General features: G+C 42.1%; 1 long non-coding RNA gene across 1 annotated transcript in view; it reads right to left on the minus strand.

Annotated features, from left to right (window-relative positions):
* Positions 1-2,025: 2,025 nt before the first annotated feature.
* The window catches only part of LOC125099292 (uncharacterized), a 28,675-nt gene continuing 3,889 nt past the window's right edge, over positions 2,026-26,811 (minus strand). Inside the window, exons 2-4 of the long non-coding RNA XR_007127088.1 lie at positions 4,899-5,039; positions 4,091-4,196; positions 2,026-2,150 (exon numbers count right to left, since the gene is read on the minus strand). This is a non-coding gene — a long non-coding RNA (uncharacterized LOC125099292). The remainder of the gene's footprint in view (positions 2,151-4,090; positions 4,197-4,898; positions 5,040-26,811) is intronic.

The raw sequence follows: 26,811 nt of genomic DNA on the forward strand, positions 1-26,811 counted from the left end.
AGCATGCTGCAGCCCTAAGAACCACCTTGCATCCATCCATCATCTTCAGCCAAGCAAAAGCAGGACATTATACCCATCTCAGGAGACAGAGACATGCACACGGGAAGTCTATCATAGAAGAGTGGTGGTACGGGAGGCTATGCTCATAGGAACTCCTGAAGGGCGTGAATGAGGGGGAAAGGATTGGGCAGAGGGTAAGGTTGAGTTGGGGCATAGTAATTGTGACTGAGATCTCAGCAGATCCTACAGGACCCTCTGGAACTGGAGTGGCCCTTCAAAGTTAGCCTGAATGAAGACAAGGGGGCTGGCCTTTGACTTTACTCATAGATCAGTTATGGTATATGGGCTATCCCTGGAGAAGGCATTTCACCTTGGTTGAGGCAGCACCCTTTGAGGGAAGGACAACTTCCGGGGAGGGATTTGAGAGCCATCAGCTGCCAACATTCCTGACCATTTGCGGAGTAAGTGACTTAATCCTGTAGCAGCCTTTGGGTGGCACACCATAACATCCACTACACATTTGATGTAGACATTGGAAAGCACTGAGCAGAAATGTTCTTACTCCCCCTCTACTCCCAAGACCTTCCAGAATGCACACTGTAGGTATTTTGCAAATATTCTCGGATAAGTAGTGATGGACATGCAGGACCCAATTGGGGCAAAGACAAAAGCATCATATCCGCATCCTCTCTTCCATCTGTTACTCCTTCAGAGGAATCATTGTGACCTGTAGAGCCATTAAATATTGTTTAAATTGCATAGGTGGGCTTCAAATTAGGGAAGGAAGGATGACCTGGCTCTGGGAGGGACTGTTAACTATTTGGGAAACAAAGTAAAGCTACGGCATTTGAATAACATACAACAAAATAAAATTCAGTGGTTAAAGAGTTAAATATAAAATAATTGAAACCATGAAAGAATTAGAGAAAAATTCTAGAGGAATGTTTTTATAAACTTGGGGTGGTTGGGCCTTTCTAAGTATTACCAAGCATTCAAACATTTCTAAGCAAAAACAATAAAGGAAAAGATTGATGAATTTGATTACTTAAATATAAAATCTTCATTGGGTCAAAAAACACCATAAGCAAAATTAAAAGGAAATGGCACACTGGGGAAAAATCTAATAAACATATATTATAGACAAAAGGTTGATCTATAGGTTGCACTCTCAGAAGTCAAAAAGGATAAGATAAGTACCCCCATAAAAATGGGTAATTGACATAAGTAGGCAATTCACTAAAGAAAAATTACAAAGCGACAATAAACATATGAGAAAACATTCAGCCTCACTGGAAACAAAAGATATGCAAATTAAATCAACAATGAGTGTGGGAAATTGGGCATTCTTGTAGCCTGCTGGAGGAAGTGTGATTTGGTGCAGCCTTTTCAGAGGGCAATTTGACAATATCTATCAAAAGCCTTAAAAATGTGCATACGGATCTTCAACTCAGCAATTTTCTTTCTGTGAATTCATCTAAATGATCAATGCAAATATATTTTTGCAATTTATACAAAAAAATTTATGTATAAGTATATTTGATAAAGAATTATTTATGTTAATGAAACTTGGAAGTAATCTGCATATCCAACCACAGACAGTTTATTAAACACATTATGGAATATCCATACTATGGGATACTGTGGAGCCATGAAGTTATGGAATAATACTTACTGACATGTTTGCAACATATTGCTGAGTAAAAAGGCAGGCTATAAGAACGATACAGATAACACCATAAATGGTGTGTGTGTACCTAGAAAGATGTATTTTCCAAATATTTATTTTTCACTTGGTGGCAGATTACTTATTTTTATTTCCCTTGTGTTTTTCTGTGTGTTGTCCAAATTTTCTGAATTAACCAAGAACTACTTTTGTATTTAGACAATAAAATCTCATAACAAAACAATTAGTTTTAGTAGAATTAACAAAAATAACATAATTGTTAGTATTGAGTATCAGAAATGGACCTCTAATGCCAAGGTGAATCAGATTGGTACCTGTCTCATGTTTGAAGTAGAGGACTGACAGCCAGAGAGAACCTCACCAGAGCTCCACGGAAGATGCCCAGTGTGACGTGATTGGTAGTATAAGACCATCAGAGCTTTGAGGGCAGGGATGAATCCCACATATCATTGTGACCTGAACAGGACTGACAGTGAATTGAATGAAGGTGCGAGTGAGTGGCATAGTTATCAACCTTATCTTCTACCCCTTTCCTCTCATGTGAAGTTGACTGCATCTAAGAAAGTGAGCCCCATCCTTGCTCCTCCAGGAACCAGTAGGATGTTCTTGTCACCAGGGCAACCTGATTGTGAGCAGAGGTTGTAGCCCAATGGAGGCCATCTTCCACCTTGGTTCTCTTCCCTGTGCCTGCCCTTCCCTCCCACTCTTGCCTGAGTCTCTCTCTAGGGACTTCGGGTTAGTTGCACAGTAGAGAGAGTTGGCTGCTCTACACAAACACATTTTGTATTAATTTTGGACTACAGCCACAGCCACATGAAACTCCTGAGGCCTCAGATACAGACTGTATTGATTCAGCTTAATTATTGGAACAGAGGGTGAAACTGTAGTTAAGCTTGGGTGGGTGGATGGATGGATGGATGTTACATTAATGTTACATAAATTCTTAAGACTACTAGCTTCTGGTAAGCTCACTCTCCACATATCTGAATTTCATTCAGACTCAAAATGAGATCTTGTTAGAACTGGTATGATTCTTCTCCATTTTACAGTTAAAAAAACCCTGAGGACCAGAAAAGAAAGGCCCTTGCCCAAAGTCACACAGCTAACAAGTGGCAGAGTTGGGACTCAAACCCATACCTAGGGGACACTTAGGTTTTTTCCTTTTTCATTCCACTATGTCCAAGGAAAAACACTGGACTCTGTTGTTAATGAGGTATACAACACTGCTTCATATAGGAACTGTATCACTGGTTGTCCCCTGTAGGGTAAGACCTCCCAGATAATGTTGACATTGCCTGCTTCTCCGTTGCACCTCTAGATAGAACAAATCCAAGTTCAAGTTCCCCATGGATAGTCCACCCCAGCAGTTGGTTTGCCGGCCTGTTGGGAGGAGAATGGCAGTTCCATCTGGCCAAACCAGATTTCCCTTGATCGTCTGCCAATTGCACAGCTACATCTGAGAGACAGCTCTGTACTGTGAGTCCTCCTGACTCCACAGGCCACCACAGGCTTTCCCAACTATCTCTGGCTTAGAGGAGCAGCAGCCCTGAGTAGCATTTCCATGGGCTTCTGGAGAAGATGGGTCAGCCTTGTGGGGTTGGTTCCACTAGCAGGGCAGGAGCCCTTAGGGGTCAGAGGCTCCTGAGAGAAAGTCATGCCTGCCACATGGGCCAGAGAGAGGCCTCACAATCCCAAGCCACAGTCTCTTTGTCCTGTGTGTGTGCTTAGCCCCTACTGACAGTCTTCTGACCTAGCCCCTGGTTTCTCCTTCTGCTTCTAAGTCCTGAACCATGGCAGCTCTGATGGCTGGGGCCTTGCCTCCTGTCCACCAAGATGCCTCCTCCATTCCTGTCTCTAAGTGGGACTCAAACCCTTTGCTTCTAGCCACTGTGTGGGTCCCACAGACCCAAATAGTACATTTTCAGCCTCCACATGATCAGGACCACCTACACCTACCTTATTCCTTTTCTGGGGACAACGCTTTGGGTGTCAACATCAGCCCAGGTCAGACAAAATCCACTAGGCTTCTTGAACATTGGGTTTGGACTGCTGGGCCCTCTCTCAAGTCTGAATAGAGTCTCTGCCTTAAATTGCTGCGGAAGAGCTCTCTTCAGGTCTTTGAAGTGGACAGAGCTAAAAGCTGTGACATTGATTTCCAGTAGGAGAGTTGGGAGGTGGCCTCTTACAGAGGAGCAGGTGAGGCATCCGTGAACATACAGCTCAGATTCTGTAGACCAGGGGCCAGGGGTAAATGCCTGGCTAGACCTTGGCCTGCAAGAATCCTTAAACTGGAACTGGGAATTGGATTCACAAGTGTGAATCCACGCATGTGTGTGCTTGTGTGCATTTTACTAGAGGGGTTTCCATCACTTTTATTAAAGACAACAAACACTTACTCAAACTTACTATGATCCAGGGACTCTTTTGAAGCTCTAACACATTTACTGATGTAATCCTCGCCACACCCTACAAGGTAGGTACTGTTGTTGTTCTCATTTTATTAATGAAGAAACTAAGGCACAGAGAGGGTATGTAACATACTCGAGATCACACAGCCAGCAAGAAGTGAAAGAATATTTGAACCCAGATCTTTCTGAACCTCAAATGCATAACTTTAGCCTCTACATTTTATTATTAAAGACTCAAAGATGCATGTGGCTCAACAAAGGTGAAGAGCCTCACACAAACTGAAAAGGTATCAAAGAACCTTGACTGGGTCAAAGTGCTGAGCAAGGGAGTATTAGTGAAACCAGCATCAGCTTTGCACCAGCAGCACCCTGCTAGCAGGTCTTTGTGTAGATTTTCCATTTATTCTTCATGACCACCATGAGCAACAGGCCTCTGAAACCACATTTTGCAGATGTACTCATCTGTGGCTTAGGGAGGCTCAGTAACCTGTCCATGAAACAACTTGCTGCTAGTAGACTGTGGTCAGAGATTCAAACCAAGACCTGCCTGAATCTCAACACGGGACAGTGTGAGAGGTTTGGTTTGTTATTGTGGACTTGCACACCATAGACAGGGGTGGTGTAGGAAGAGAAGGGATCCCTGATCCTCATTCATCGGTCCTGCCCATCTTTTCCCCTCCCCTGCACCTCCCACCCCCGCCCCATCCACCACACCTATTCCTTTTCACTTGCTGGGGATTAAGTTAGGAAAACAAAAATGAAATGAACACTGCTCCACCAACCCATCCCTGGAGACACTGACTTACACGCGTCTGATGCTCTTGATGATGTTCTATCGATTTCCCCTCTAATTGCTGCAGCTGGATCTATATTCATTTTCTGTCTCAAACTTCTCCTTTGTTGGTTCAATCAGCTAAATGAAGGGCCCATTTTTCTCTGCTCCTGTCCTGAAAAGCCAAAGATGTTTCAAATGAAGAGCTTTCTTTAGAAGTTAGAGAGGTCAGTGGACTTAGGGACAGAGAGGGTCAGAATGGGGTGACCTCTTTTGATGATGTAGCAAAGAACAAGGCTAGAAAAGAGAGGCTCAGGAGACAGACTGAGTTGGCAAGAAGCAGAAATATCCCATCTTGAATTCACACATCAGTTGTTTACTCATTCATTTAGCACCATGATGGAGCACCTACCATGGACCAGACCCCATGGTAGGATCCAGAAATCTTCCCAACACAGAACCTGCCATCATGTGGTTAAATGTGAGATAGGTGGATAGATATCAGTCAAATAATATCATGAATAAATAATTTGTGCTATAGAAAATGTCTAGGTCAACCTCAAGAACCACAGGAAGGAAACTCAGGGAGGAAATCAGAATTAATCCAAGCAATGTTCATTTTTCCCTTTGATAACTCAGGAAGCTTTTGAATTCCATTCAACTCAGGATACACCATGAAGACAGCAAAGAGCTGAGGGGATCTTCAATCTGAACAAGAATTGGTGCCTTTCACCCAGGAGCTCACTATATTACAGAGGAGCCAGATGCTGGGGCAATTGCACCTGCTTGTATAGGACCTTGGGTGGAAGGTGGAGCGCATGCAAAATTCAATCCTCTTTCTTTGTGATTTGTGAGTAGCTTTGGCCCTTTGGGTAAATATGTCACTTTCTCTTGGTGCTCATTCTTGACTGTTCTTTCTATGCTCAAGAGGATTTGAGATTCCGTCCCTATTCTTGAAATCTGACCACAACTTATCCACCCATTGCCAGTTATTGGCCTTCACCAGGCCTTCTTCCTTCAACAATATAATGATCAGGACAGGTGAGTGTATGAGCTATACAGTGACATTAGTCAAGATAAACTAGGCTATGCTGCAGAAACAAATAACCCCAAAATATTAGTGGCTCAACATGACAAAGATTTGTTTTATACTCATGCAAAGTCTGCAGCAGGTTCAGGGGCTCTACAGGGCCATTCCTCCCAGCAGTGATTCAGAATCTGACGGTCTTCCACCTTGTGACTCTGACATTTTTTTTTTATTTTTTATTTTTTCAGCGTAACAGTATTCATTATTTTTGCACCACACCCAGTGCTCCATGCAATCCGTGCCCTCTACAATACCCAACACATGTTTGCCATGGCAGGAGAGAGGGTCAGAGTCATTTGCATTTTCCAAAGTGACACATATTATTTCTGCTCACAATCTTGACCAGAATTAGTCACATGGCAGCACCTAACTTCAAATTTTCCTAGGAAGAAGAAAATAATCAGATATGTATAAGTTCTAGTAATGTTGACTACAATTGTTCCAGCCTCTGAACAAAGGATTTACTTATAGACATTCTTATCTGAAGCCCCAACCCATCATAGCCCAACTTATATCTAATCCTTATTTCTTTAATGCAACCTTAATTCACAGTCCATATCTGTCTTCTCTAGACATATTTCTTAACCAATAACTGGTAAGCTATGTTTCAAGCTCATGACTATCTTCAAAAGAAAAGCACACACCTTTCCCTTTACCTTAGACTACCTCCATAGGGAAAGCTCATGTGCTTGAAGCAATTCTGTTCTTATTGGGGCAGCAGTATTGAGACATACATGAAAGGCAGGATGGCTTAAGTGTAAGGGTCAAGAGTTTATGAAGTGAGGCACACATGAGTTCAACTGTCAGCTCTGCCATTTATCATTTGGGTGACCCTCAATGAAATGACTTAATCTCCAACTTTTACATCTGTAAAATGGGAATTGTAATAGTACTAACTCAGGGTGGTTATAATGCCAAATGAGCTAATGTAGTTAGTAAGGGTTCAATAAGCAGTAACTGCTATTAGTATTATCATAGATTTCTAGAAGTCAATAGCTAATTAAGGGTTTTATAGTGTGTTTCAGACTCAATGCTAGAGATTCTGGGAAAGGAGGGGAAAGAAAGAAGAAACACTTGGAGATCTGAGTTTACTGCAGCTTCCAAATAAGTTGTTGGGCAATTAAGCTGCCAAGAAAGCCAGGATGGTGAAGATATTTCAGGCGTGTACCTCAAGAGTAATGGGGCCTGGAAATAGGGGACAATAAATTGCTAAATATAACAAAGAGGTTAGGGGTATGCCTGTGTAACCTGCTTTCTCTATTCTGCAAACTTGAAATTGGGCTGGTTCCAATGTTGCTTGAGTTAAATATCACTATCTTGTAAAATGCGCAGCACAATCCCAGGCTTATAGTTGATAGTTGATGCTCAATAAATAATAATTATTATCATGATGATAATTATGATTCTCATTCTACCCCAATAAGTTGGCACATTAATCCAGGAGACCATAACAAGGAAGTTATCTAAAGAGACTTATTCTATGAATTGTTGATCTCCACCCACAGCTTATTAGGGGACACTATTCTAAAGCAAAACTTCTCTTAAATAAAGTGAGTTTAAAACTAAGAAATGTACTGTTCCAGAATGAGAGTTGGATATGGTACAAAGACAAGGTTTGTGAAACACCTTGTCTTATATTGTGCACATCACTAATATTATCTCCAGACCTCACAACAATCAAACAAAATGGGTCTTATATTTCCTATTTTATAGATGAAGAGAATTAAGCCTCAATTCCTCTAGTCTTAACAAGAAATTTCACTGACTTGCTATGAAGATTAGGCACAGCACCTATACAATGCATGGAATAATTCCAGGCACAGTGATGGTACAGAAGACGATGGAGTCTCCAGTCACTGGAATGTGTCTACATAGTTGCTGTCTGTACTAGGAAAGTGAATGAGAGGGGTGGTTGGTGACCCAGGAGTCTGACAGCTTTCTCCATGTCCCAACCCTCCAGTGTTAGGTCAGGATAATCCAAAGGTCACATCCAGCTCCTAGCCTGAGATCTAAGGACTGCCTACAACTTTGACTTCTTGTGTTTCCCCTCAGTCTCCTTTATAACCAACTAGATGGGGAAGTCAATGGGTGGGGCAATTCCAAGTTTCCCCACAACCTACCACTCCCTCCCTCTGCATCATTTCAGAGTATAAGACTAGGGTTCTGCCTCTTGTTCCCATTAGCTACACTCTGGAGTGTGATCTGGTCTTATCAGCTTCTCTGCATAGGTTTTGCTATATGTTCTCTGCTCCTGAATATACAACTCAATTGGATCTTGATACAACTCAAGATCCTGTTTACAGAACCACAAGGAAGACTTTTGCAAGAATAACAGGGACACATGCTTCTCAGGGTTAGCTGGAAATAGCCACCTATAGGGTGGATTTTTGGAAGGTCCCTCAATCCAAAATACTCCCTTTTGTCTGTAAAAGTTCTACAAATTCCACCATTAGAGATATTTAATTTTAATTTAGATTAAGAACCCTTTAAAGTACAAATATTTCTAATAAGGGTAACATGATATCAGAGTTCAGGCAAAGTCTTCAAAAGGTGATCTTCTTGATGAAGTTGCCTGTAGCAAAGCTAATAGTCAGAATGAAGGGTAGAGACAATAGTCAGCATGGACTTCATAAGGCCAAGACCATGAGGAGTTCCTTCCTGGCTTGTAGCAATTTCAGGGAGCTTTCCAGATCAGCTCCATCTTCTGTAGACACCATTGCCTTCAGGCTATCAGCCTCTCTGGTGAAGAGTTCTCTATTACAGATATTAGACAGCCAGGACTTCATTCCTGGAAGAAGGTAAATGCCATTCCTCTGGAAAGAGAGTTTTGCTTGGAGATTGTGCTCAAGAGATCAAATTGCGACTTGAGGACATTGACTCTCTTCCCAGACTTATCTTGATGATGATCATGATGGAGATGCTAATAGTAAATATAGCTAACATTCACTGTATATTTACAATGTTCCAGAGCCACCATTTCATGCACTTCACATGGGTTATTCACCAAATGCCCAGAATAAGCCTAGAAGGTAGGTACTATCATTATTCTCATTTCACAGATGATGTAGTGGAATACACAGAGAAGCAGGGCTTTCCTATGTCACTGTGTCACACAAGTCCAAGTGTCATTCTCATTGCGGCCCATGTGAATGGTGCCTCCTGGAGTTGTGCAGGGCACAAAGTGTGCAGTCATTCTGCAGTAACTTAGCTGAGATCACAATGCTAATAAGTGGGCTGAGAACCTAGGAAATGAAGTTCTTGAGTCCCCATTCTTAACCACTACATTTGATGGGACCATCTTCATCAGTTTCTCTTCAGTTAAGTGTACTATGGACATAACAGGTCAAGTAGTACTTTTTTCATTCATTTTTAATCATTATTTGTTATTACATGAGAGACTATGGACTCTGAAAAACAATCTGAGGGGTTTGAAGTGGTGGGGGGTGCGAGGTTGGGGGAACCAGGTGGTGGGTATTAGAGAGGGCACAAATTGCATGGAGCACTGGGTGTGGTGCAAAAACAAGGAATACTGTTATGCTGAAAAATTATTTATTATTACAAAGATAATACATACTCTAGCAGCAAATCTGAACATTACACAAGCAATCAGTGTGAAGTCAAAATTTCCTCCCCAACCTCTTATTTTCACATTCTCCCTTCTGTGGTGTCTCTACCCCCACACACTTCCACCAGTGCCCTACTGACAAGAAATAGGAAGGGAAGAGATGACGCTAGACAGATTGGATTAGTATTTGGGGAAGGAGTGTTGATATAGGAAAAGAAGGAAATGAAGCTTGAATTTCATGACCACTTTTAGGCACTCAGGGTAGATGTCCCATCTGGATCTCTCCCATCTGGAGTGATGAAATGGGGACTCCATCATATATGCAACTTTGAGGGGTATATTTTAAAAAGCTTTTGAAGGGGGGCTTTCAGAGTCTTTGAATCTCACTACCACCTATCACACCCCAGCTAGGAGAACAAAGCAAGCATCAGTCTATCATACCAAGAGCTAGATGTTTCTGCTCTGCTCTCATTTTATGACTTTGAAGATTGTGTGGCTCTTCTGAACATTTCCTTGGCCATAACCGTAGCCACAACTGCAGGGACATTGTTAACTAAGGGTCATTCAGCCTGATAATACTTCTAATCTTAAAAATATCTGTCTATTATCCATTTTGAGTTTATCTTTGTGTACGGTGTAAAAGAATGGTTGAGTTTCATTCTTCTACATATAGCTGTCCAGTTTTCCCAGCACCATTTATTGAAGAGACTGTCTTTTTTCCACTGTATATTTTTTCCTGTTTTGTTGAAGATTATTTGACCATAGAGTTAAGGATCCATATCTGGACTCTCTACTCTGTTCCACTGGTGTATGTGTCTGTTTTTATGCCAGTACCATGCTGTCTTGGTGATCACAGCTTTGTAGTAAAGCTTGAAATCAGGTAACTGGGTATTGGAAAGGGCACGGATTGCATGGAGCACTGGGTGTGGTGCAAAAACAATGAATACTGTTATGCTGAAAATAAATTTAAAAGATTAAAAAAGAGAGAAAACAAACAAAATAAATAAATAAATAAAAATTTAGAAAAAGAAAAAAATATCTATTTTTCCTTTATCAAAATGAGATTGTACTGTGTTTGCCTACAGTTTTTCTGCTCAACATCCTGTTACATGTCATGCACGTTCTCTCCACATCAGTACAAAAATCCTGTGCTTCTTTCTAATAGGGGTATGGTGACCCTTTGTACAAAAGCACTACAATTTTTTTTTGTCAGCTTCTTATTGATGGGTATTTAGATTATTTCCAATTTCCCCTTTTTTTTACTGTTGCAAACAGTGCCATTACAAATGTTCATACATATATCCCTTTCATCTTGCACTAATTTTTTTGTATGGAGGAGAATTGCTGTATCAAAGGATAGGCAATTGGCCAGTTTTAATGTTATAGCCAGATGGCATGAGAAGCAATGGAGACACATTCTAACATGAGGATGCAGCCATAACTGCTTGGAAGTGGTCACGAAGAGAGAGGAGAATGCTGACTTGAGTTTTTGTACCTTAGCAGAAATGAGCAGCCTCGACTTGAGAAGACTATGAAGGCAGCAGTGTACTCTGGGGGCATTTCATTCTCTGTTATGGTGGGGGGTGCAAGGAGTATTCTGGAAAAAGTCCCAATATGCAGGGAAGTCTGTCTAGGAAACAAACTGGGCAGGACTGGGAGGGTGGAAGCTGTGAGGCTGGATCAAGGGTGAAGGAGCAGAGAGCCATGTGGGGAAGTGAGGGGTGGGAAAGATAAGAGACTGGAGGGGAGAAAGGGTCTTCCATCTATAAGGTGAATAGCCACAGATGACAATGCTGTGAGGCTGGAAGATTGTCTGGTTATCAGATTCAAATAGATCTCAAGTCCTAGTCCCTGAATGGTACCCAAAGCTTAATGACTTTTGTAAAACATGGTCTTAGCTCACTGTCTGTCTTAGGTATGATTCGCTAGAAGCAGAGCCTGAGAGATTTGGGTGCATATGATTTGTACTAAGGAGTTCTCCTTAGTAAATCTTGTAAAGCAAGGAGGGAAGGGGAAAGAGCCAAGAAAGTCTATGGCCTCAAGTAAAGTTTAACCTTGTCTGACCTACAGGGTGCTCTGGAGTGTCACATTGTGGAGTAGTCATTCAGTGAGATGAAGGGGCCAGGAGTTTGTGCCCTCATGTCAGCCAATTAAATCATTGGACACCCCTAGATGAGGGAGTGTAGCATCCCAGGCTTCTCTCCAGGAGATTCCCATTGGCCACATATGACATGCAGAGAAGATCACAGTTACAAGCCATTAGCTAAAGCACTTGCAGCAACTCAGGGAGAAATGCATGAACAGGTAAATGGATCTGGGAAATCTGAAAGTGCTACCAGCCAGAGGGACTCTTCAGAGTCCTGGTCTTAGGAAGTCCAAACTGACTTTGCCCTCAAGAGACAATTGGAGTAATCTAATGAGACTGTCTCCAGAGACATATAAGCTTGACATAGATGTTCACTCATTCCCAGGAACCTTGCCCCACAGCAGGACAGCAAGAATGTTACTGGGTGGGAGGACTTAGGCTTTCTCAGGTGAATGGCTTGTTAAAGTCTGGCTGGGGCAAACTTTAGAGGAACACTTGTTTTGTGAACAGTGGGAGTTCTGGTGTTGACATAGGACATAAAGCCTGGTGTTGACATAGCCATCAGCACTGGCCACCTTTCCAGGGCTGTAGAAGGATGTCCAGTGGGACGTGGATGTTGTGCAGTGAAATGCAGACAAGGGCAAGGTTAGACACCCTCTTTCTTATTCTCTGCCCACATTTTACCTCACGAAAGCATCTTACACCTACTGATGCCTTATTCCCATCATGGGAACTGGAATTACACAGGCTGGGGATGTCTTCAGGTTTGGCCCGTTTCCTACCTGAGTGAGCTTAGGTGAGTTACCTCACCTCTCTGGGTTTCAGTATCCTCATCTGAAATAAGGGTGAAATGAAGGTAATCATAAAAATTACCAAGTGGTTGTGCAAAGGAGATAATGAGTATAAAACATCAAGTATATCTCTACACCAACAACAAAACAGAAGAAAGAGAAATTAAGGAGTCCATCCCATTTACAATTGCACCCAAAACTATAAGATACCTAGGAATAAACCTAACCAAAGAGACTAAGAATCTATACACAGAAAACTATAAAGTACTCATGAAAGAAATTGAGGAAGACACAAAGAAATGGAAAAATGTTCCATGCTCCTGGATTGGAAGAATAAATATTGTGAAAATGTCTATGCTACCTAAAGCAATCGACACATTTAATGCAATTCCTATCAAAGTACCATCCATTTTTTTCAAAGAAATGGAACAAATAATCCTCAAATTTATATGGAACCAGAAAAGACCTCGAATAGCCAAAGGAATATTGAAAAAGAAAGCCAAAGTTGGTGGCATCACAATTCCGGACTTCAAGCTCTATTACAAAGCTGCCATCATCAAGACAGCATGGTCCTGGCACAAAAACAGACACATAGATCAATGGAACAGAATAGAGAGCCCAGAAATGGACCCTCAACTCTATGGTCAACTCATCTTCGACAAAGCAGGAAAGAATGTCCAATGGAAAAAAGACAGCCTCTTCAATAAATGGTGTTGGGAAAATTGGACAGCCACATGCAGAAAAATGAAATTGGATCATTTCCTTACACCACACACGAAAATAGACTCAAAATGGATGAAGGATCTCAATGTGAGAAAGGAATCCATCAAAATCCTCGAGGAGAACACTGGCAGCAACCTCTTCGACGTCAGCCGCAGCAACATCTTCCTAGGAACATCACCAAAGGCAAGGGAAGCAAGGGCAAAAATGAACTATTGGGATTTTATCAAGATCAAAAGCTTTGGCACAGCAAAGGAAACAGTGAACAAAACCAAAAGACAACTGACAGAATGGGAGAAGATATTTGCAAATGACATATCAGATAAAGGGCTAGTGTCCAAAATCTATAAAGAACTTAGCAAACTCAACACCCAAAGAACAAAGAATCCAATCAAGAAATGGGCAGAGGACATGAACAGACATTTCTGCAAAGAAGACATCCAGATGGCCAACAGACACATGAAAAAGTGCTCCATATCACTCGGCATCAGGGAAATACAAATCAAAACCACCATGAGATAGCACCTCACACCAGTCAGAATGGCTAAAATTAACAAGTCAGGAAATGACAGATGCTGGCGAGGTTGCGGAGAAAGGGGAACCCTCCTACACTGTTGGTGGGAATGCAAGCTGGTGCAGCCACTCTGGAAAACAGCATGGAGGTTCCTCAAAATGTTGAAAATAGAACTACCCTATGACCCTGCAATTGCACTGCTGGGTATTTACCCTAAAGATACAAACGTAGTGATCCGAAGGGGCACGTGCACCCGAATGTTTATAGCAGCAATGTCTACAATAGCCAAACTATGGAAAGAACCTAGATGTCCATCAACAGATGAATGGATGAAGAAGATGTGGTATATATATGCAATGGAATACTATGCAGCCATCAAAAGAAATGAAATCTTGCCATTTGCGACAACGTGGATGGAACTAGAGGGTATCATGCTTAGCGAAGTAAGTCAATCGGAGAAAGACAACTATCATATGATCTCCCTGATATGAGGGAGAGGAGATGCAACATGGGGGGTTAAGGGGGTAGGAGAAGAATAAATGAAACAAGATGGGATTGGGAGGGAGACTAACCATAAGTGACTCTTAATCTCACAAAACAAACTGAGGGTTGATGGGGGGAGGGGGTTTGGGAGAGGGGGGGTGGGGTTATGGATATTGGGGAGGGTATGTGCTAGGGTGAGTGCTGTGAAGTGTGTAAACCTGGCGATTCACAGACCTCTACCCCTGGGGATAAAAATATATGTTTATAAAAAATAGGGGCGCCTGGGTGGCTCAGTGGGTTAAAGCCTCTGCCTTTGGCTCAGGTCATGATCTCAGGGTCCTGGGATCGATCCCCGCATCAGACTCTCTGCTCAGCAGGGAGGCTACTTCCTCCTCTCTCTCTACCTGCTTCTCTGCCTACTTGTGATCTCTGTCTGTCAAATAAATAAATAAATAAATCTTTGGAGGACAAGGGGAGATGGAGAGGAGAAGGGAGTTGAGGGAAATTGGAAGGGGAGGTGAACCATGAGAGACTATGGACTCTGAAAAACGATCTGAGAATTTTGAAGGGGTGGGGGGTGGGAGGTTGGGGGCACCAGGTGGTGGGTATTGTAGAGGGCACGGATTGCATGGAACACTGGGTGTGGTGCAAAAATAATGAATACTGTTATGCTGAAAAAAATAAAAAAAATTTAAAAAATATATGTTTCTAAAAAATAAAATTTAAATATAATAAAAAAAATCATAAAAATACAAAAAAACCCCATCAAGTATATAGTAGATACTCAATAAACATCAGTTGGATTTATAGTTGTATCTTTTTTTGCCTTTTAAAATATTTTTTAAATCATTTTTTTTAATTTATTTTCAGCATAACAGTATTCATTGTTTTTGTACCACACCCAGTGCTCCATGCAGTCCGTGACTTCTCTAATACCCATCACCTGGTTCCCCCAACCTCCCGCCCCCCCCCCACCTCTTCAAACCCTTCAGATTGTTTTTCAGAGTCCATAGTCTCTCATTGTTCACCTCCCCTTCCAATTTCCCCCAAATGCCTTCTCCTAACTCCCCATGTCCTCCATGCTATTTGTTATGCTCCACAAATAAGTGAAACCATATGATAATTGACTCTCTCTGCTTGACTTATTTCACTCAGCATAATCTCTTCCAGTCCCATCCATATTGCTACAAAAGTTGGGTATTCATCCTTTCTGATGGAGGCATAATACTCCATAATGTATAGTTGTATCTTAAAATCAGTATTATTTTCATAGTTCTGGAGTGGCTATGCTGGTTCTCTCTTTGCCTAAAGGCCTTAAAGTAAACACCACATAAAAGGATTTCTTCCTGTCCATCTTGCTAAGAATCTTGCTAACCTCTGCTTCCTAGCCCTGTTGGTCCACTTTGTCCGTGCCTCATTTATGACTGATCACAAGAGATTTGTGTTTTTATGGTTCACCCAGAACGGATAAGACCAGACAGGACCAGGATTGAGCAGGTGGCTGTGCTCTGGGGCGGGCATCCCAGAAAGGTTGCCATCCATCCTTTGTGTACTACTCATATGGGCATGGAGAAGTCAAGCTGGACTCTCACAGGCTCCTGTGTTGCCTAGGAATGCATTCAGCTGTAAGCAACAGAAAAATTGGTTAAAAGTGGTTCAAACAATTAGGAGTTAGTTTGTTTTTCTCACACCACAAGGAGCATACAGGTGGGAAACTTCTGGAAATGGTTCAGCAGCTGGATCATGCCAGAAGGGCTCTTGGCCTTTGAAATGCTCTTGGCCTTTATTTCTGCATTTTGCTTCATGGTTATAAGGTGTTTATAGCTCTGGACATGGCACCCATGCTCAAAGCAGGAAGAAGGAGGAAGGGGAGAAAAGGGAGAGACTACACTAACCTTGCCTTTCAACTTTTTAAAAAAAAATTATTTATTTATTCATTTGACATACAGAGAGAGATCACAAGTAGGCAGACAGGCAGGGAGAGAGAGGGGGGGAAGCAGGCTCCCCGCTGAGCAGAGAGCCCGATGTGGGGCTTGATCCCAGGACCCTGAGATCATGACCCGAGCCGAAGGCAGAGGCCCAACCCACTGAGCCACCCAGGCACCCCTCACCTTTTATCAAGAGGTAGAAATCTTCCCAGAACCACTCAAAAGACTTCCATGAAGGTCCAATTGGCCTATGTACAAGAAAAACTCACTCCTATTTTTCCCCTATACTGTCACACTACTATCACGCTTCACTCCTGCTTATCAAATGCCCAAGGGCTCTCTCTACACATCAAACAATTCCCCAACACTAGCTAAGTGTCTACAATTTAACTCACTTCTGACACTGTCTACATGGAGTTAGTGTCAGATCCCAAAGGTTAAGGGCTCAGTCCCACAAGACTCCTCCCCACCACTTCAGACACCAGTTGTAAGTCTCAGGTTGTCATCTGTACTTCTGACCAACCAACTGTAAGTCAGGGTCCCCATGACTCCCTCCTTTAATTTGACAATTTGCTAGAATGGCTTACAGAACTTAGGGATACACTTTTACCAGATTATTATAAAATAATAATCACATACTCACATTTACCAGATTATTATAAAATAAAGGATATAATAAAGATACAGGTGAATAGCCAGATGAAGAAATACATATGGCAAGGTCCAGAAGGTTCCTGAGTCAGGAGCTTCTGTCTCTATAGAGGACACCACTCTCCTAGCACATGAATTATTCCCAACCTGGAAGATCTCCAAACCCCATACTTTTGGGGGTTTTATGGAGGCTTCATCATTTAAACATGATCAACCATCACTGTAATCACCAGCCCCTCTCTCTTTCCCTGAAGATGGGGGTGGGTCTGAAAGTCTCAAACTTCTTCTTCTTCTTCTTCTTTTTTTAAAGTGAAAGTCTCAAACTTCTAATCATGACGTGGTCTTTCTGGTGACCAGCCCCCATGCAGGAGCCCACCAAGAGTCACCTTATTAGAACAAAAGAGATTCCTTGGGGCGCCTGGGTGCCTCAGTGGGTTAAGCCACTGCCTTCGGCTCTGGTCATGATCTCAGGGTCCTGGGATCGAGTTCCGCATCCGGCTCTCTGCTCAGCAGGGGGCCTGCTTCCCTCTCTCTCTCTCTCTCTCTGCCTACTTGTGATCTCTCACTGTCAAATAAATAAATAAAATCTTTAAAAAAAGAGAGAGAGAGAAAGAGATTCCTACCACCCAGGAAATTACAAGGGATTTAGGAGCTCTGTGCCAGGAACCAGGGACAGAGACCAGTATATATTTGTTCTTTATTATTTCACAACCCAAATAAGTTCAAAGGCCAGCATTAATTGCCAGGAAAGCCAGGACTAGAAATGTCACATTTGGATTAGAGACTAATTATGGCTCATCTCCAAGGATGGGGCGCATTGCTGTTCTGAACAAAATCAGGGTTCAATGGGCAAGAAAGAAGGAAGGAATGGATATTGGGTAGACAGTAAACAGTCTTCCCACCTTCACACCTTAGAAAGTCAATCACTAAGAATGTAGATTGCAGTAGAGAAGCTGCAGCTAATGAGGGACCACACCTAGAGTGTGTGGGATAGGTGGGGGGCACATGCCTTCACAACTCTGCCCCAAATTCCCAGATCCCTGAGCCATTTTTGTGCACCCAGTTCCCAGGGTGCTTTTGTTCCCCTCCAGCTCCTTTATCTCTTTGTTAAAGCGTTGTCATAGGACACCGGAGCTCATTTTGCCTGTGCACACAGACACCCAGAAGGGTATAAACATGAACTCCCTTGCCCCTGATTGGGGCAGCTCTGACGTGTGACATGGGTTATCTTCAGAGCTCCCTTACAGAATTAAGTTCAAGTTACCCTACATAGAATTTTGCTTGAGATCATACCTTGCCTGGCTTTTTCTTTCATTTGTCTCACTTCCCCCACTCCCCTGCTAGATTTTCCTAGAAACTCTTTATGACGAACCTTTTCATATGGGTCTTCAGGGTCTGCTTTTGGGGCACCCAACATCACATCTTGTGGCAGTAGTATGATTCAAGTGGTCTGTTCAGAGGAGCAGGGAGACAGGGAGAGGAAAGAGGTGGACAGGGTCCTGGAATGGTCCAAGCAGTGTGTTGGTGTCTCGCTAAGGAGGTTGGGATTTAGGACAAGTCTCCCAGCTCAGTGGTAGCTGTGGGGGAAAGGAGGGAATGGAAACAGAAGCTTGAGTAGAGGAGTGGGAACGCATCATAGGAATGAATCCCAGGCCACACCTCCCAGGCACTGAAGGCCAGTGACCTTATAGCCTGGTTCAGGCTGTGCAGGGCTGGGGCATGCTAAGTCTATACCAGATGCAAGTCCAGAGTTCTTGCTGAGTACTTGTATCTGGTATCATAGACTTAGCATGCCCCAGCCCTGCACAGCCTGAACCAGGCTATAGGAGAGTGCTGACTCATGCCACCCCAGCTCACCTCATTTAGAAGAGTATCACAGCCAGGAACAGTTTTTATATTGCGACCCCAGAGCCCCTGTGCTCTCAGCATGGAACTTCCATATATGATTACATTTGAATGAAAGGATCTGCTACTTAAGAAGGAAGGTTGAAAATCATCATTGTAGTTCAACCGCTTGGTTGAATCTCTAGACAAGCTAGTTTCTCCAGGACACTCAAATTCTACCTGCACCTGTGTTCCCTGAATTTATCAACTGATAAGTGAGAGTTAAGATAAAAATAACACTGCAAGCCATGACTCAAAGAGCCATAAATTCAGAGTGAAGACTATTCTGTACAAATGAATTTTCTTGGGCAATTGAGGTACGAAAGCCAAGCAGTGAAGAGTGGGCTCTGGGTTCAAATCCTGAGTCCAGCATTTACTAGTCATACTAAGTGATAGGGAACCAGCCCCTCTGACCCCCTATTCCCCATCTATGAAGGGAGGATAAATAAAATCTATAAAATAAGACCCATACCTATCAAAAATTTAATGACATCTGTGAAGATCAGTTGAGATGATTTCTTTAAAGCACTTGGCTGAGTGCTTCATATATGGTATATATGTATAGGTAAGAACCAAAATGTTTAATAGCTAAGATGGCACTAGTGCCAACCAATCAGCATGTTGCACTGACCAATCAGGGCTGATTCACTGTTCAGTAAGAAAGGATGCCTACTTGAACTGACCTACAAAAGAACACCCATGTGTTCTCTCTGTAACTCTTATGGTAATTTTATAAATGGAGGCCAACTAGCATGAACCCTGAAGCAATTTTGTTTTGCTTCTTGCTATAGAAACTCCAAAATGCTTTAACTTCTTTATCATAGTCAATAAGGTCAGAGAACTCCTTTCCTGAGTGAGAGTAATTTTCTACCTTCCTTTTCCCCTAATATAAACCTTCAATGAAGATGCAGAGGTGGGGATCTGAATCACTGCTCCTCAGTCTTATGTGTGCCCTTGTCTGAACCAGAGCAGTGAGGGGAAGATCAGCTATAGGAGCATCCCCTGGGGACTCCTTCAGCTTCTGTACTGGGAAGCCAACATCTGGATAAAATTTCACTGAGAACAGTGTGTTTCACCTGATGCCCTTGTTCAGGATTCAAAGTTTAGGGAGACAGAGTCTGAAAAGTTGAGCTTTTTTCATGCATTTATTTTTTACTCTACCAAGGCACTGAGCAATAGGATCCACCAGAAAGAGATAATTCTCCAAAAGGAAATTGAGAAGGTGTTAGAAAAGGAAGATTCCCAGATCACTGGGCAACAAAGAGAGGGAGACAGACAAACAGACATGTCAAATGCATAAGGAGACATATGGCTCATTCTTTAATATTCATCCTCTAAGTTATGACAAGCCATCGGTTCACCAATTTGTTAGAAACCTTATTACATATACTGTACACTGTTCAACTCCATTCATTTCAGTAGTGGTGACCAGAGGAAGGCAGAGAGGTATCTGCTACCAAGATTTCCCGGAGGTGTCCAAGTCCTGCCAATTCCAAGTGTAATTTCTTCTTTATGTCTCTTTCAGTTGGTGACCCTCATTACCCCTCCTAGGTTTCTAACAAATCCTTTTTTGTTTATGATACCCAAACTTTAACTAAAAGATTATAAATAACAGGCTCCCATCATGCATACAAATATGACATGATAAATGGACACTTATTGTACATCTAATGTCAGGGATTGCACAAAAGAAACTCACCCCAAGCTTGTTTTGCCACAATCACACCATGAACCTTTTTGCTTCCATGTCTCACTGTGTTTGCCATTACATTGTCCTCCAGCCAAACACCCTGTCTCTTTGCTGTAGCCATCTCTTGGGGTGGACATCAAGCTCATCATGACTCCTTTTCTTTGGGAAATGCCCTAAGTCAGTGGCTGGGTCTGAACTCACTAAGCTGCATCTTTAGGTCCACCTAAATAAACCAGGAATGGATCTCTGACTCCAGGTGTGCTGGATCATATTCTTCTAAGAACCTGGAATTTTGAACCGAGACACCCAGGGAAGAGATGTTGGTTGAGGAGAATTTTGTCCAGGTGTGCTCTCTAGAAAAGAAAATCATAGATTCCTGCCACCAAGGTCTCCCAAACTTCTGAGATCTTGTCGTTCTTGAGATATACTTGTTCATTTCTCCCTTGGATTCCTTGAAACAACCAGGAGTCTTACAATAACTCTCTTTTATTTAAACTAACCAGTCTATTTGCAACTAAAATAATGTTATTAACACACTCCCAATTCTCTATTCCTTCAACACTGCTTTGTCCCTCTTTCCATGAAGCCATCTCTGGCTCACCATCCCCTGGCAGGCAAAATTTGGCTCCTTCCCCTTCCTTGTTCCCATAATACTTGATGCTCACTTGTGCTGCAGCATTTTGTATATTGTTATGTAATCTGTTGTGTATTTAGATACATTGATTCCTCAAGGAAAGAAGCGGCTTTATTTATCCTGGTGTCCCTAATGCTGATCTTAGTGCTTGCAACATAATAAGCATTTATTAAATTCTTCTTGAGTAACTGATTAAAGGAATGAATAATTAGAGCTAAATTGGAGACAGGCTCCATGAAGAGTTAAACCTTATTCCTTTTCTGTGTGTAGGTGAATACTGCAGAGAGATCGCAGCAGAAAACCTGCTCCACTGGGCTCACAGCTCTGCCACAATGAACTCTACAAGTTGTCAGAATCCCTTTGTCCTGTTGGAGTATCCGTTTGTTGCAGGTTGGTTGGAATGAGAGCCCAACAGATAGGCAACTAGAGATTCCCTTGGCCATACAGAGATTTTTTTTGTTTCTGGAGGGCTTGACCTGGTGGACATTCTGGCCACCTTATTGACCCCTGGCTGTCTGGAGTAAGTCCCAGAGGAATAAGGAAGGATACCTCTCTGTCTGGGGAAGGAGAACTGACAGGGAGAATCAGAGAGACTAGCCAACCTTTTCTTGTTCACAAAGATTTGATTCTGACAGTCTTCAGAAAGACTCCTGGGTCTGACTCCTGGCTGAGATTTAAAGACAATTGCATCATGGGTGAACATGAGGCTCCTGGCAAAGTAAGAATTCCAGAACAACTGTGCCAATGAATATAACTCTGACCCAAGTTGTACAAAGCAAGTGAAATTATGAAAAATCAGGGCAAGAGTGGAGAGATGAATCTGATGCTGATCAAAGTTCAAGCACTCAGAACACATGCTAACTGAAAAGCTGAGCCACAAGGCCAACAGTTGGACTTCTATTGAGCTACAGCGTCTATAAGAAAAATGCAATCTGCCCCAGGCGGCTGTAGTTGTGCCATTTGGGCACTGGATTAGAAAGGTAGAAACAGCCTGGAAGGATAAGTTCTCTGAACTAAGGACCTAGGCAAAGGATGGTTGATAATTATGTTAAAATAGTGGTGATTTAATAACAATCATAACAGCAAACATGCCAGACACAGTTCTGAGTGCTCTTGATGTGTTATCACATTAAATCCTCACAATGTACTTAGAGATCAATGCCTCTATTATACAAAAATGAAAACAGCCCTGGACATTACGTGACTTGTCTAAGCCTACACAATGGGTCAGTGGTGGACTTGAAAGGCTAACCCAGACAGCCTGAAACCAGAGCCCTCACAGAGAGTCTGAAGGCCATAGATTCTCTTAGCCACCCTGGGCTCTTTTCTGCCCCAAGGTCTTTGGATATGCTGTTGCCTCTGCCTGATAATTAGAGCTAAACTGGAGACAGGCTCCATGAAGAGTTAAACCTTATTCCTTTTCTGTGTGTAGGTGAATACTGCAGAGAGATCTCAGCAGAAAACCTGCTCCACTGGGCTCACAGCTCTGCCACAATGAACTCTACAAGTTGTCAGAATCCCTTTGTCCTGTTGGAGTATCCGTTTGTTGCAGGTTGGTTGGAATGAAAGGCCAACAGATAGGCAACTAGAGATTCCCTTGGCCATACAGAGATCTTTTTGTTTCTGGAGGGCTTGACCTGGTGGACATTCTGGCCATCATAGTGACCCCTGGCTGTCTGGACTAAGTCCCAGAGGAACAACATCACTCTCAATGATGATAATAATAGTGTAACAAGATGGATATTTCCTCTAAACCTCTGTGCAGCAGATCTCAGGTATGCAGGATAGATTGCAGGATAGGCCAGTGAGTAGAATTCAGTAGAAAAAGTGAAAAACTGGTGAACTTGGGCAAATAAATCTTAAACGCTTCACCTTTTTGAAGGGTGTATTAGAAATGGGAGAAAAAAGAATTGGGATGAGAATGTTTTAGAGAGCAAAAACTAATGTATACTGATTTTAACTTATCCAAGGTTACCAAAAAAACCGAATTTGTCATTATATGGCTTGGAGTAGGCTTATGTTGATCCCCAGTTTCTTTTTTGTGGCAGCTACTAAACTTCTATTCATCGAAACCATTTCCTTTTGGGAACACTTATGTACCATTGGTGGAAATGTAAATTGGTGTAACAACTATGGAAAACAGTTAGGAGGTTCCTAAAAAAGTTAAAAAATAGAAACATCATATGATCCAGTAATTCTACTACTAGGTATTTACCCAAAGAAAATGAAAACACTAATTCAAAAAGGTATGCTCCCCTATGTTTATTGCAGCATTATTTACAATGGCCAAGATATGGAAGCAATCTAAGTATCCATCAATACATGAATGGATTAAGAAGATGTGAGATACACATACACACACACATACACACAGAGAGAGACATACACAATGGAATATTACTCAGCCATAGAAAGGAATGAGATCTTGTCATTTGCAGCAACACAGATGGACCTAGAGGGTCAGTGAAAGAAGTCAGTAGAATAAAAACCAATACCATATGGTTTTACTTATATGTGCAATCTGAAAAATAGAAAACAAACAAACAGAAATCAAACAGATTCAAATACAAAGAACAACTGGTTGCCAGAGAGAAGGGAGGGGAAATAGATGTAATAAAGAGTATTAATAAAGAGTATTAAGAAGTATAAACTTCCAGTTAAAGAAATAAGTTAGAGATGAAAAGTATAGCATAGAGAATATAATCAATAAGATTGCAGTAACGTCATATGGTGACTACACTTATTGTGGTGGGGATTAAGTATAGAATTATTCAATCAATCTGTTGTACACTTGAAATTAATATAACATTATACTTCAATAGTTAGTTAATTGATTAATTAATTTTTAAAAGGTTGTCTTAGTCAGTTTGGGATGCTATAAAAAAATGCCATAAACTAGATTCCTTAGAATCAACAAAAATTTATTTTTTACAATTCTGAAAGCTGGGAAGTCCAAATTCAAGACATCAGCAGATTGGGTGATGGGTGAGAGCCCACTCTCTGGTTCATACACAGCTGTCTTCTTGTTATGTCTTTACCTGTTGGAAGGAGGAAGGGAGCTCCCTCTTATAAGGGCACTAATCCCATTCATTAGGATTCTATCCTCATGACCCTCCAAAACCTCCCAATCAGCCCACTCCCTATTATCATCACACTGGAGATCATTTTTTAACATATGCATTTTGCAGGGACCAAAATATTCAGCCTATAGCAAAGACTATTGAAATAATCCAGGTAGGAGATGATAATGTCTTTGGCCAGCATGGCAGCATCAGTGGTGGTCAGAAATAGTCTTATTCTGGCTTGATTCTGAAAGGAAAGCTATCAGGATTTGCTGACAAATATATCCATTTGGATATGGGGGATATAAGGAGGAGTTGAGATCATTCTAAGATGTGGGGCTTGAACAGCTGGAAGAATCAAGTTGCCATTTTCTGAAATAGGAAAGACTCCAAGAGGAGCTAGTGTAGGGAGAGCAAACAGGAGTTCAATTTTGGATACTTTAGGTTAGAGACATCCATTAGATGTTCAATACATAATGTCTTGGTTGAAGACAACCCTTGGGAGTCATTAGCCTAGATGTGGTATTTTAAGCTGCAAGACCAGATAAAACAACCTAGTTCAGATGGAGAAGAGAAGTTTGAGACTGCCCTTCTGTGTTGAAAGGCAAGAGAGATAAGGAGTAGCAAAGTAGGCTGAGAAGACTTCTTGTCCAATAAGGCTAGAAGAGGATCAGAAACTAAGAGCAGAAAGAGAAGGGAAGGAGGAGGGAATGATCAGCTGTTAGAACCACTGCTGAGAGGCTGAGAGCCCACCATGGATTGGGTGGCATGAAGTTGCTGGAGACCACGACAGGAGCTACTTGGTGGAACCGCAAGAATGGAAGCTGGTCTAGTGGGTTCTAGGGGAATGGGATAAGACATAGATAGAGCAGGTACAGGCAATGTTTTTGGAAAGCTTTCCTATAAAGGGGAGTGGAAAAATGGGTCACTGTCCAGGGTGAGGGAGGTATAATCAAGAGGGTTTTTTTTTCTTTTTCTAATCAATCATTGAATGCTTTTGAGAATGGTCAGAAAGAAAAGAAAACTGATGTGAGGGAAACAGAAGAGATATTTTCAGGTTGACAGCTACCCTCCTGAGGCCAGAAGGGATGAGAACCAATGCCCCAGTGGTGGGAGGATAGCTTAAGAGAGAAGCAGGAACAGGGTAGCACTTACCAGCAAAGAGGCAAGTATCAATCAGGAAGTTAGCCAAGGCATTAGGAATCTGTAAAAGCTACCTTCCAAGTGTCTCCATTTTCTCAAGGAGCTGGGAAGCAAGGTTATAGCTGAGGGTGAGAAGAAGAAGAAGGAAAGAAGTGTGAAATGGTTTTCTAGGACAAAGGAGAGAATATGAGCCAGGAGCATGTAGGATAGTTACCAGGTTGCACAAGGAGCCTGTTTGAAGTTGGGGACATAAACAGAGGGAGAGCAGTCAGCATGGTTTGTGGTTTTCGTCCATCCATATCCAGCTGTAAAGGTGTGTGTAAAAGGTGTGTAAAAGAAGCTAGGCAGGGAGGTGGGTTTAACCTAAACTGGGTAATGGTGGACAATTGCGTTAGGGGAAGCCACCTTGTCTGAGAGAAAGCTCATTGATGCTACATTTGCTTTGTGTTGTTCCAAAAGGTCTCTTGTACTAGGATGCCTTCATGCTCTTGGAATTTTATGAACTTCAGTCATAGTAGTTGAGGTTGTTAATGTTTGCTGAGTCCCTCTCTTCCAGATGGCATTCTAAGCACTTTACCCAGATTATCTTATTAAACTTCTTGACAACCTTATGAGGCAGGTGCTCTTATTACTTCCATTTTGCTGATGAAAATACTGAGACACACAGAGAGATTAAGATACTTGTCCAAGGCTACACAGGCATCCCAGAAGTTACTAGAAAGCACAGAGGCTCCACCACTACCACACACCTCCCAAGCACCCGTAAATACCACAGAACCCCAGGCTTTGCTGTGTTTCTTCGTGGCTCATGCAAAATCACAGATTTCCTAAATTTGGATACCAGATGGGGAAACATATTCCGATTTATTGCCTAATTTATAAAGGGCTTTAACTTAGCTCAAGTTCTGGAGGCATGCTTGTTTAACAGAGGCATTCTACCCCAATTACAAGAGTTGGAAAAGAAAGGAAAGATGGCTGGTAATTCACAGCCAGCCTGCCGTAATTGTCAGCAAATGGGAGGTGGGAGAAAGTTTGCCTCAATTCCTAAACTTCCTCATGATTAACAATATTGTGACTCAACATCACATCCACACACACCCACAAACGTTTGTATATTAGCTTTCCAACGGCAGATGCCATATCCACCATGCTTCTTTTTGAGTAGCCAGGGAAATGACCTTCTTCAACCACTCAGAGATATTAAGAAAATGCCTCAGCTAAATATCTTACAAACAGTGTATTATTCCCCTAAGTCCTATTTTCTTGGATGTTCTTAATTCCCTGGTTCTCATGCCCTTTGCACCACCAATCATCTTGCCATTTTAGCAGCTACTTCCAAATCTTTTCCAGCGCTGGGATCCAGCCATTGCTGCTTCATGAAGGTAGCCTGCCTTTACCCATACATGTCTGTTCCCGATGTGACAAATCTCTTTTTGGTAAAAAGCATCAAATTACCTCTTTTGTAAGTGGTTGGAATTGTTAATTTTGCTTTCAGCACTCTTAAGAGGATAAACTGACCCACAAGACTCCTATAGGAAGAAGTAGGTCAGTTAGGAAGGGAAGGACATAATGGAGATGCTTCAGGGCCCTCGAAAGAGTACAGAACCCCAGAGTGAAGTCAGCTGGAGATTTAGGTGAGATGGAAGAGACAGGGCTGCCCAGAGTGGACCATTTATTTTCACAAAGTCCCCAGGGGTCTGCTGGGTGAA

Source organism: Lutra lutra, chromosome 4, assembly GCF_902655055.1.
Source record: "Lutra lutra chromosome 4, mLutLut1.2, whole genome shotgun sequence".
Classification (NCBI taxonomy): domain Eukaryota; kingdom Metazoa; phylum Chordata; class Mammalia; order Carnivora; family Mustelidae; genus Lutra; species Lutra lutra.